Source organism: Tinamus guttatus, unplaced genomic scaffold, assembly GCF_059628265.1.
Source record: "Tinamus guttatus ecotype Peru unplaced genomic scaffold, ASM5962826v1 Tinamus_guttatus_pri_ptg000308l, whole genome shotgun sequence".
In the NCBI taxonomy this organism is placed as follows: Eukaryota; Metazoa; Chordata; class Aves; order Tinamiformes; family Tinamidae; genus Tinamus; species Tinamus guttatus.
Genome location: NW_028288842.1, coordinates 775,601 through 787,674, shown reverse-complemented (window position 1 = coordinate 787,674; position 12,074 = coordinate 775,601). Strand labels below are relative to the sequence as shown.

At 41.7% G+C, this 12,074-nt stretch overlaps 1 protein-coding gene across 2 annotated transcripts in view; it reads left to right on the top strand.

Annotated features, from left to right (window-relative positions):
* Window positions 1-12,074, top strand: part of RASSF8 (Ras association domain family member 8) — a 75,627-nt gene that overhangs the window by 31,256 nt on the left and 32,297 nt on the right. Inside the window, exon 1 of one of the 2 annotated variants that reach the window (XM_088528393.1) lies at window positions 8,926-9,001. The exons of the other annotated variant lie outside the window; for it this stretch is intronic. The gene's annotated coding sequence lies outside the window, so the exon portion shown is untranslated. Of the gene's footprint in view, window positions 1-8,925; window positions 9,002-12,074 lie in introns of those variants that run through there. 2 annotated transcript variants of the gene reach the window in all.

Genomic DNA, 12,074 nt, shown 5'->3' with positions numbered 1-12,074 from the left:
TCCAGCTTAGGGAGCTTAGGATACAAGGCTTGTGAAGGGAAGAGGTAGTAACTTGCTGTTGGATTTAGGGACTCTAACTAATGCAATTCTTTCCTTTTCCCCTCCTGAGAAAAGTAGAATAGCAGTAACAAAATGCAGTATCTAATGTAGGAAGAATTGTTAAAACTGTTGCTTCTCTTAACATGGTACAGGTGAAAATTCCTGTTTTGGAATTGTATCTACATAGGCCGCTAACTTAGATGTGACAGGAAGGATATCTGAGTTGAGGGGTATAGCGAAAGTAGAGCCACAAGCAAACACAGGACTGAAGGATGTAGTGATAGGGTGGATGATTCTTCTGTTGGTGCTTTTTGAAACATGAAATTGGTCTGAGGAGGAGGAGGAATAAACTTGTTTGATTTATGCTGTGGCTGGCTACTATTACAGTCTAAGTGCAGTAAGGGTGTAAACAAGCTGATCTTCCTTATATTGACCTCCTAATGTGTGTTGCTTCTGGCTTGGATCAATCTTTTCCTGGAGGAAAAAGCAGTAGGCAAAATAGGTTGATAGAGATGCCCTATAGTACTGTAGCTTCGAAAATATGTGATGCTTATCAAGAAGGTTAAAATAGTCAGCTATGGTCAAAATAGTGAGCTAACTGGAAGAAGTACTCTGCCTGTCTGCTGGTACCCCTAAGCTAAATGTCCTTGCTATCCCTCCTTAAATTCCATTTTGACCTTATGTAAGAGGATATGAACTCATATCTGTAGCCCATTGTATCCCATGCTTTCTAGTGAGATTTGAATCAAGGATGTTGCCTATACTGACTGAGGGAAGCTTGCTGCTTTTTTATTTTTTTCTGCTTTTTCTGCCCTTTTTTTTTTTTCTCCTTTTTTCTTCCTGCTAGGAGCTAAAGGAAAATCCCAGATCTATCATTACATAGGTCACTGTGTAGTTGGTAAAGGGTAACTCTTTGATTAACAGTGATGAGGAAATAATGAGGACCATATGCCCCAGATGTAGAAGGTCCCCCTTGCTTGCAGCACCCACTCTTCTTCACTGCCCTAACCAAAGCAAACAGACTTTCACCCCTACCTCAAGGCACTTACAGATCCATCTATATTATGGATAGGATGGTGAATCTTTTTCCCTGTGACCTCTAGGCAAAAAAATTGTAGCTGTTAGTTCAGTATATCTGTGGCCTTTCAGAATTATCATTACCTTGATTAAAAACAAAAGCTAATATTGTGTATATGTCATTACCCTATAGAACTGACCAGAATGTTCTGACCTTGTTAAAACTACAGATGTGTCTCCTTGGAGATAATGACTCAATCTTTTGAGATTACTGTTGCCATATTTTTTCCTTTATGGCTAATTGCTACTTAACTTCAGCAAAGACAAAAGGGGCTTTCATTTCAAGATTTCCTGCTTGTAATCAAGGATTCTACTTTCCTGTGTTTAAACAAAAAAGACTTTTCAAAAGCCAGCTCTTTCCCCCTGCCCCATGCCACTTTTCCATAATGTCTTTTTCACTGTCACAAACTGCTGCTTGTTTCTCCTGAACTGCTTCTTAACAAGGGATTAGTTTGCCTCACATAAATGGTGACATAGTTCCAATCATTGCTTGCTAAACCATAGAACAACCATGAAGAAAACAGCATGTGATTTAAGGTTAAAAAGAATTGTTAGTATGGTATGCCAATCCTGTTTTCTCTTCACGTGAGTGAAGGTGTCATGCTTGTTTTAGAAGTGTGAGTTTGAAAGAGATGGCTTGTGTTTGGTAGTAGTTACTTGTTCTTTCTGGTTCTCCTTTGTACTGCAGACCATTAAGTAATAAAAGATTAGGTCAGAAGGCTTTGGGAGAACGTCAGTGAGAACAGATTCATACAAAGACATCACACAGGTGTTACGCAAAGACTTCCAACGCTTGTCTATGTATCAGACTATTGCTCTCTGTTGCTCTGCCATATGGGCAGTACTAATACCAAGGGCAAACTGGAAACCATCAAAGGGTGTTTTAGAGCTCTGGGGATGGTGATCAAAGCCTGGGAGACCAGGTCATTTTTCTCCTTAATCTGCCTAGTGAGGGAGAAGGATGGGATGAGGAGTAGAGGGACTTTCCAAATTAAGAACTGGCTGTGCCACTGGTGTTGGCAACAGGGTTTTGGTTTCTATGACCATGAGAGCTGATGGGAAGACATGAGATCCATCTCACCAAGAGGAGCATGTGGGTCTTGGCCAATAGCTTGGTCAGAGTGGTAAGGATGACTTTAATGGAGGAAAGATGAGGGAAGGGGATAGAGGGGATTGTCAGCATAAAGTAGCTCATGTCGGGATGCCTGCAGTGGGTGCATGCAGTTGGAGAAGTGCACATGGGACATGACTATGGAAGATCTTCTTTCACGCCTGCTGGAAAACCTGCCTGCTCAATTACCTCCCTAAAATGCCTGTCTACTAATGCATACAACATAAAAAGGAAGAATTGGATATCAGCGTGTGGTCACAGGGCCATGATCCGGCTGCATTTAGAGCCACGATGGGATAGCTCACATGCCTGGTATGCTATCCTGGGTGGCTATGTGCTCTTTAGGAAAGTCAGGCCAGGAAGGCAAGATGGGGGTAGGGGGGTTGCTCTTTGTGTGAGAGAGCAACTGGAAGGTGTGGAGCTCTGACTAGGGGTGAATGAAGAATGAGTCGAGAGCTTATGGGTAAGGATGAAAATGCAGGCTTACATGGGAGTCACTTGTGGGTGTTTACTGCAGGTTGTACGATAAGCCCAAGGAGGCTGATGAGGCCTTCTGTAGGTAGCTGGAAGTAGCCTTATGATCACAGCCTGTGGTTCTCATGGGGCTCTTCAACCACCTGATATCTCTGGAATAACAGAGCCAGGCACAAACAGTTCTGGAGGTTTCTGCAGAGCAGTGATGATGACTTTTTGATACAGGTGGTGGAGAGGTGCTGCTGGATGTGCTACAGACAAACAAAGAAGGACTGGTGGGAGATGTGAAGCCTGGTGGCAGCCTTGGCTGCAGTGACTGTGAGATGGTGGAGTTCAGGATCCTGTGAGGAAGAAGCAACTCCTGGCAAAATTCAAACACAAGAAGGAAGCATACATTATGCGGAAATAATGACAGACTACTTGGGAAAAATACAGGAGTGTTAGCAGAGTATGCAGAGATGCAATAAGGAAGGCCAAGGCCCATTTGGAATGAAATCTGGCAAGAGCATCCAGGACAAGAAGGGTTTCTTCAAATTCCTCAATAGCAAAAGGGAGACTAGGGAGAGTATGGGCCCACTGCTGAATGGGGTTGGTGCCCTAGTGGGAAGAGATACAGAGAAGGCAGTTACTAAAGTCCTTCTTTGCTAAGGCCAGGCCTCTGGAATCCCACACGCTGGAGACAGGAGTGGAAGCTTGGAGAAAGGAAGATTTACTCCTGGCCAGGGAGTATGGGGTTAGAGATCACTTAGGCAAACCTGACACCTCAAATTCATGGGCTCTCAGAGAAGGACCAGCGAGTCCTTGTGAACAAGTTTACCATGAGCCAGCAATGTACCCTTGAGGCCAAGAAGGCCGGTGGTATCCAGAGCTGCCCTAGGAAATGTGCAGGTGGAAAGAGGTGACTCCCCACCTCTGCACAGTCCTGGTGAGGCCCCCTTGGAGTGTTGTGTCTAGTGCTGGGCTCCCCAGTGCGAGAGAGACATGGAGCTACTGGAGAGTCCAGCTACGAAAATGATGAGGGGACTTGAGCACTCATGGGCTGAGAGAGCTGGAGCTGTTTAGTGAAGAGGAGACCAAGAGTGGGTCTTAATCACCGTGTGTAAGTATCTTAAGGGAGGATGTCAAGTATGGGGCCAGACTCTTTTCAGTGGTGGCCAGCAGTAAGACCAGAGACAACAGCCACGAAAAGGCACAAGCAGTTCCATCTGAATCTGAAGAAATTTTCTTGATGGTGAGGGTGAATGAGTACTGAAAGAGGTTTCCCAGAGAGGTGGTGGAGTTGTCTTTTCTGGAGATATTTAAAAGCAACCTGTGCAACGTGCTGTAGGTGTCCCTGCTTGTGCAGAGGGTTGGACTAGCTGAATTCCAGAGGTCCTTTCCCACCTCAACCTTTCTGTGGTCCTCCAAACTCAGATCCCACTCTTTTATATTCTGTAAAATGGGGACTACCATATCCATCTTGTTAGGTTTGCAGAGAGTGCATTTTTCTTAGTGTTGTCATATACCAAATTAGATAATGGCCCCCTTTTTACATCTTCCTGATACCTTTAAATTTCTTACATCTCCCTCCTGGCAAATCTCTGCTGGGGAGACTCCAAAGTCTGATGGAAATAGCTGCTTGGGATACACAGGGATCACAAACCTCTGTGTTTGTCTCAGAGTGACATCTGAGAGTACAAGAATGGGTCTCATTCAAAAGCTGTTGCAAACAAAGACAATTGTTTACCTTTTTCCTGTGCTTTTGAATTCAGTTTCTTAGCCCCTTAGAGCCTACTGGGGAACTAGAAGTAGTAATGTAAGAAAAACTTCTAGTATTTTGTCCTATGTACTTTTGGTAATTAAAAAAAACCCTTTTGACACAGTGTGCTCAGACACCTTAGAAAATAGTTGGGACCTATATGAATAAATTTAAGACTTTATTTCCAACTAGACTGATTAGATTTCCTGTCTTTTTGCATTTTAACACTAAAATGTCAGGGTCTCCTTCCACAAATAGGCAATGGAGTTAGGACTCCAGTCTACAGGGTTACAGCATGAAAGCAAGGTGTTTTCCTTGTCGTTTCTGTTGACTCCTTCCCCTCCTGCCATAAACTACAAAAAAAAAAATCACTGAAGGGTCTCAATTGAAGAAAAGTCTCTTCCTTCAACAGAGGCTTGATTAATGGATTTATTGTTTGTACAGATTTTTGTCGGGAAGCCATATGGCTGGTGGAAAACAAAGAGGATGCAGCTGATGTTGAGAATCAGATTTAATAGGGGTCCCTAAGGACAGAATGGGGCTCTTATGCCTGCTCCTTCCCACTTCCTTTGCAAGGGGGCTGAGAAGGGGCTGAGCACCTCAGTGGGGCTAAGGATAATGCTGCTTTGTTTGTCTGGAAGCATCAGTCCCTGCCACTGGGTCACCATCACAGCTCCTCAGTTCTCAGGTTAAAAACCAGCCCTGCTTTTCCTTTAGTGCGAAGTATCGTGGAGTAGCTAACACGGGCGCCGCACTGACCATTGCAATAGATGAAGACCGTACTGCGTCTCGAAACAGAGCTCTGACAGCCTGGGCTGAGGTGGCATTCCTTTCCTTCTCTTTCTACCCTTCCCTCCCTGAGAGGAATCTGAGATTTAAGTTTATTTTTCCAATCTGAAGTGTGCATGGAGGACTTGATAAGTAACTGGGGCTCTAGTACTGACGGTATCACGTGGCACGGTGGCTTTAACTGTGACGATCAGTTGGTAAATGAACTGGAGAGGAGAATCAGAGGCAGCATTCTGTAATGTAACTGCAGCAACTGTGTTAAAACACCTTTAATGAACTCTTTCTCCAGGGAAATTATGGCTTCTCTGCTGAGATGCATAAATGCCCCCAAACATGTTTCTGTTCATTTCGGTGCTAAAATGAAATGTGTGTGAACCATCGCTGACTGTTGGAGGGTCCGTGGAGGCTGGAGAGCACAGGAAGTCACTTGAGACATGAATTCTGACACTTTGGAGTGTCTTCATTCCCACTGATCTGAGATATTGTAATTAATTGTATTAATTGCATTTTATAACAAGTGGTAAAGGAGCTTATTACCCAGAGGGCTGTAATAAATTAATTCATGTTAGAGGCATATAGAGCTTTGAATTACACTGTATCTGTGTAATATTACACTGTATAAAAGCATTAAAACGGATTGTGCAACTCATAATGTGGACCTTGCTCACCCTCGTGTGCGTGTGGATGCTAAAATCTATTACTTCCTATACTTGGCTGTTGCATAAGAAAAGTGGATCTCCCCAAGGCAATTCTGGCTCCTGGGCTGTGTGACAATGCCTGCATGAAGGAGTGTAGGCATCTGGAGGGGGAAAAAAAAAAAAAAAAGATCTTAATCAGGGCCTGGACTGACTGTAGGGAGGGAAGAAGGAACAGGCACAAACCTGTATGGGTTCAGTTGGCAGAGAGTTGAATGCAGATAACTAAAAATAAGGTGCACACCCAACAAGTGTGTACCTTTTATAGCAGATGCCTTGAGTACAACAAGCATTTAGGGGAAGAAGTGGTGTAGCTGCAAGCAACCGAGTTAGGAAGGGATTTCCATCCCTGCAGCCCCTGATCTGCACTGTCTACGACAGCAGCTGGGGCCGAGACGCCTTGCCTTAGTAGTGAACATGCACCAGCTTCTTTCACTGAAAGATTTTCCTCATCTTCTATCAGGAATATCCTGTTTCTAGCCCCATGGTTGCTATTCAGCAGAGTTATAAGGTTCTTCCTTATACCCTGTCTATGCAAGACAGATAATCAAACAGCACAGCCAGTTTCTAATGAATGTATCAGTCTCCTAGAGCTCACTGGAGCATGGAGCTATTACTTCCATAGCTGCTTCTGAGAAGTCTCTGTACTTCCTGGAATCCTGCACAAGAAAATTCGTGCTGTCAAGGCTTGTTTTCCCAAAGTGACTATGAGTTCAGGGGACTGCAAAGCAATAGTGCTTGACTGCTGCCCTTCTAGCTCTTCATGCAAGGGTGGTGGAAAGCAGTTTGGTTCAGTACCAACACCTCCACTGTGTAAAAGCTGTTGGATTTAAAGTGTCTACGTATGTGCATTTCTAAACTTGAAATTTGGAAGCTGGAATTCCCTTCCTTGTCCCTGGTAAATGTACGTGCCTCCCAACTGAAAGCCAGGCTGATTGAGACGTAAAGTTAAATGCTCAAAATTCGCATGCTAGGGGAAGCCGGTCTGCCCTCCTGCCTCCCCATCTAAAGATATTCAGTTTTTATACCCTTATACTCAGGATCATTGAAGGCAGAGGAGGAAACTATTAAAATGAAAGTAGTAATAAATCAAAATTACCAAAAATAAGTATCTACAAAGCTTGTTAATTAGCCTGCGCTAACGAGGAAGCAGTCATTCCCCTGGATGACAGGAGATGGGAGAGGACATGCAGGTTTATGACCATGCAGGTACATGCGGACTCATGTTCAGACTGAGGAATTTTCCTGCACTGATATGTGCTTCTCTATGTTTAATTTGTATGCCAGGTGGGTTTGTAACTCTTTCTTTTATTCAGCTCATCATAAAGCTTGAGCTTTTCAGAGTAAGCAGCTGCTTGCATGCTGAAGCAGTGCTAATTAAGGTCTTCGGGGTATTGGACTCTTATCGATAGCAGTTTCTGTGTCATTAGACCTGCTTTCTGTTTTTGGTTTTTCATTCTGTTGTTTTCTAAAAGCCTTTGGCATTCTCACTGCTACTATAACTCCATTTTATTAGACATCTACATTATGGTACTTATTGGCTTTTGAGTTAGTAAACCACAAACACCATACTTCAGTTGTATCAAAAAACTCTTTGATACTGAGCTTTGAGAGAAGATCAGGACTCTGCTTGCTCTCAGCCATCCATTCATAGCAGTGATTTTCCTAGAGCTTTAAAAGCCAAAAATGTTCCTATCCAGACTCCAGTCCTAACTTAAGAATGAAACTGAGGTAGTGCATCTATCCACTCGTTGGTTCTGGTTGCCCTTAATGCCTTCATGGAATATGCAAGGTGCTTGACTCCAGCATCCCTGGAGGAGGATTGATAAGTTAGATGTCAAAGAACACCAGAAGGACTATGTGGAGGTTCTGCATTTAATGAATATGGTTTTGTGAATGAAAGCTAAGTAGTCAGATTGTGATGTTGAAAGCAACTTTGTATGTACCTTAATGTCTACCGGTCCTGGGGGTCCTATTTGAAGTCTTTTGTCACCCTGATAGACATAATTACCTTCATAAGCGTTCAACATACAGTGCTTGTGATGCAATGTTTCAGAACTGGCTAGTCCCTCTTAAATCTTTAAGAGGTTTTACTTGATGGCCCCTCATGTCACGCTTACACTGGAGTTCCTGCTTGTTGAGTCTTCTTATAAGCTTGGGCAGGCACTAGGAGAAAACTGGTTTGCCTTGTCAGAACTCTGACAACATTGGAGGAAGACACTGAAAGACTAGACGAAACTTCTCAGTTCAGAACTTTTCCTCTGCACTGATGTCAAACTCCAAATAATATAGATGTTCCATTAAAGTATTATTCAGAAAGTGTTTGGCAAACATTTTAAAATAACCACTTTTCACACGTTACGCTTGACCATAATATGGAATCAGGCAGCGTTTGCGAGTTTAGCACAATGATAAGAGTTGACCATCATTGTAGTAAGCAGCCCTTCCAAGCTCATCAAATGTAGTCTCAACTTTTAACCAGCAATTTATGTTATGTTACCCTTGCTTAGCTCCTTTTGGATTCTTTTTATATGCATTAGACACCATTTACCACAAGAGAGTAATTCTAGAGAACCTGGAGATTTTTACATCTGGAACACCTCTGCTTTGAAGACTATTTTCTTTAAAAAGAAAACTATTTCACAAGCTTTTTTCCTAAACTCAGACCTTTAGAATTTAGCAGGTAGGTGCTTGTGACTACCTAATAGCTCTTAGTTTTTCATTATGTTCTGGAAGGTTTTTCAAATACTGTTTCTCCTGTTTGGTTATTTAGAGCAAGAAAATGTCACACCAGCTATAAAATGTAGCAAAATAAGGTCTGTATTCATGCTTTAAGTGTTTAACCTTATATATGGTTGGGTGGAATCTGGATTTTCAAAAGGTTTGCAGGAAGGGGAGGGAGCACAATTTTACTCTCACCAAGGCGGTTTTACTACTGCATATAAATGTTTCCTCTTTTTTTTTTTTTTTTTTCTCCATAGCAACTCGCCTTCTCAGCAGAGCTGGTGCTTGTACCCAGAGTAGGAGCCTGTGCCAAGCCCTCTGCATAATCACATTCCTGTCCACCTTCACCTGCAGGTATGAAGTTGTAAGAAAAGAATTTTCAAACAAGTTTTTTCCTTCTCTCTTCTAAAAGTATTTGCATATACAACATGAAAAGAACTGTAAAGCTTAAAAAGCAAATAAATATACATGAAATATGTATATAATATATAAAAATGACCATCATATCCACACATATGACTCTCCAGTAGTATGACAGGGAGACTCAAGGCTAACTTGCTACCAGGTTTGACTTGCTGTCTGTGAGATGAGACTCCAGTTGTTGTCAGGCCTCCTTGGGCAGCAGCCCTGTGCCAGCCGCACCTGGCTGGTGACCTGCAGATCAAGTGATCAGCCGTGGTAGCACAGGAATGCAGCGGCTATTGCTGAACTGAAAGTAAGGGAACTGCAGGTCCTGCTCTAGGACAAAAACAGTTACATAATGTCATGCTTATACTGAAGACTAGCTACATTTGGTATTAGGCACATAACGTATCCAGCTCAATTAAACATTGCTAACTAGCACAGAGTCATATTGAGGATGTGCTGTATGTGCCATGGCCCTGGGCACCTTGTGCTTGAAGCCTGTTCCCCCTCACATTGTGTCCAGAATGGGTTTCAGGATTGTACCTTCTTTCTAATTGATTTGCTAGAAATCTCTACTTCGTGGAGTCTCCACTTTCTTTGAGGATGGGATTATGTTGTTTTCTCTTTAAATAATTTTTGTAAGAATATTATGTCCATGTGGGTTTGTTTGTTTGTTTCTAAGACACTGTAGTGCAACTGTTTTCTGTTCTTAACATTATTGTACATTTAAAACATGGTGCTCAATATAAAGAGGCATCTTCAGCTTTGAAACTGGTTCTTGTCAGGAAAAAATATCATCTGCTACTGTTAAGCTTCCTTGACATCTCTTCTTGGGTGTTGTCAATGTTAATTTTTGGTTTGTTGGAGAGAATTTTGAACTGCATGCTATAAAAATACATAGTGTTTGGTTATACAGTGATATGACTTTTTACATAGCTTTTACTTTCAAAACCTGTTCTGTAATGCAAGTAAAATTGGTGAAGCAAGTGGAGAAAACTCTCTTCAAATGTTTTCTGGAGCTTATGAATTGAATGCATTTTTTTCTCTACAGTTGTCAGAGTGTACAGGGCCCTGCTTAAAGCTAAACTGTATGTGTATTAATTTTTAAGTGGTTATAGGCTACTATACCAGCTGCATCCCTTTCAGTGTTTTTTTTTTTTATGTATAACATAGTACTGTACTGCAAATATGCAATATTTTGCAATAGCATTCTGTTCATGATTCAAGAAGCTGAGCGACTAGTATAATAAAATAGAATATAGTAGAATTCTTTGGCCAATTACTGAAAAGATGGTTTGCCTAGTGTTTTCATTCTGTGCACCTAAAGTAGAGGCAGACATGAATGTATAGCAGCAGCTTTTTATCGTGGAAAAAGACTGAAGTACTCTGTTATTGATGTTCCTTCCAGCCCTGTAAAGACAGACAGTAATATTGTTACTGATACTTGCTTCTGTTGCCCTTGATAATACGGTGTTATTGTTAAGCAGGAAGAAAAAAAATTAATATGTGTATATATATATATATATATATACACACACACCCCTATATATGCATCTGTGCATGCATACACAGAACTATATAAAAAGACATAGTATTCTAGGAAGGCTTCCTCCCCTTCATGAATACATATATATATGCATATATATATGTCTGTGTGTATGCATAGTACTTAATTTGAAAGATATGTACACACATACACAGGTTTTCTTGGAGTCTAGATTGACACTGTCTTAAACTGCCTTGCCCTTGGAGATTTTGTGTCTGCTCATTAAAGGATTTTCAGTCTCACACTATAATCCTGTATATGAATGAAGGCTAATCGCATTGAATGAGCCAGCAGACAGAGTTTATGAAGATTCAGGGCTCTTATTTTCTTCCAGGTGGCATTCAGCCAGATCACATGTGTATGTTAACCTGTAACTTCAGGGAACTGAGAGGATGCTGGTATTGCATCATGTTCTCTTTTGCCAAGGTAAAAATACTTAAGTACTTGTTGTGACTACTACTTAAGTAAATTCTTTTCAGTGGAGCAAGTCCACAACTAGATGCCAGGTAACTGGAAGGGCACTTCTTTATTATTTGCCACTTTGCAATTATCCATGCAAGTTACTCTCTCCAGACCATTTCATTGTACTAGAAGAGAAGTTAAGTGCCTGCATAAAACTTATCAAGGTGGTGCTTAACTCTTCCCGTGTGAAGACAGACACCTAATTTGCCTTGACTTGTTCTTAATAAACCAATTTCTTTTCCTCATAGGCAACTCTAACATAATATTATTGTATGGTTGCAGTTCATGGTCTGTAGTGAGGCACAAGGCAAAGGGTCACCCACCTATGTTGGTGATTAAAGCATTTGTCCCCAGCTGAAATCTGGGGTCATAATAGAGCTGTGAAACCAACAGCTTACTAAGTGGCAGTCAACAAATAAATTAAAAATATTAAAGATATTAAAGAACAGAAGACAATATAAAATGTCATTATACAGCTATATAAAATATGTGTTTCATGCATTTTGGACATCATTTCAGTCCTGGTTCCCTCATCTTGGAGAGAACATACTAGAAATAGAAAATGAGTAGATGGTGATAAGGAGAATTGGAGACATGTGTGATTTAGCAAGCTAGGACTTTGCAGTCCAAAAGAGAGAGCTTAATGTGGGGGAATAGGAGGAAAGCCTGCAGCATTACAAATGGAAATGAAGAAGGTGGATGGGGCTCACTTGATTCCCAGTTGCAGCACAAAAATCAGAGGCATCAAACGAGGCTAATGGGAACCTAGTTTGGAACAAACACAAGGATCTTCACGCTATAGCAGTAGCTCTGTAGAGCTCTTTTTGCCAAGGAGCCATGGAGAGTAGAAGAGAAATCCATTTGAGGTTTCCCATCTGCAAGTCTCCAAGCCAAGAGTAGTGGGAAGCCAACTGCGTGTTCTTAAGCACTTGCTGTGTTTTTGTGCTTCCCTAGGTGCCTGCTTGTGACTCCTGGTTTGTTTTAGTTGGGTAGGAATTTAAATGGCTGACTTGT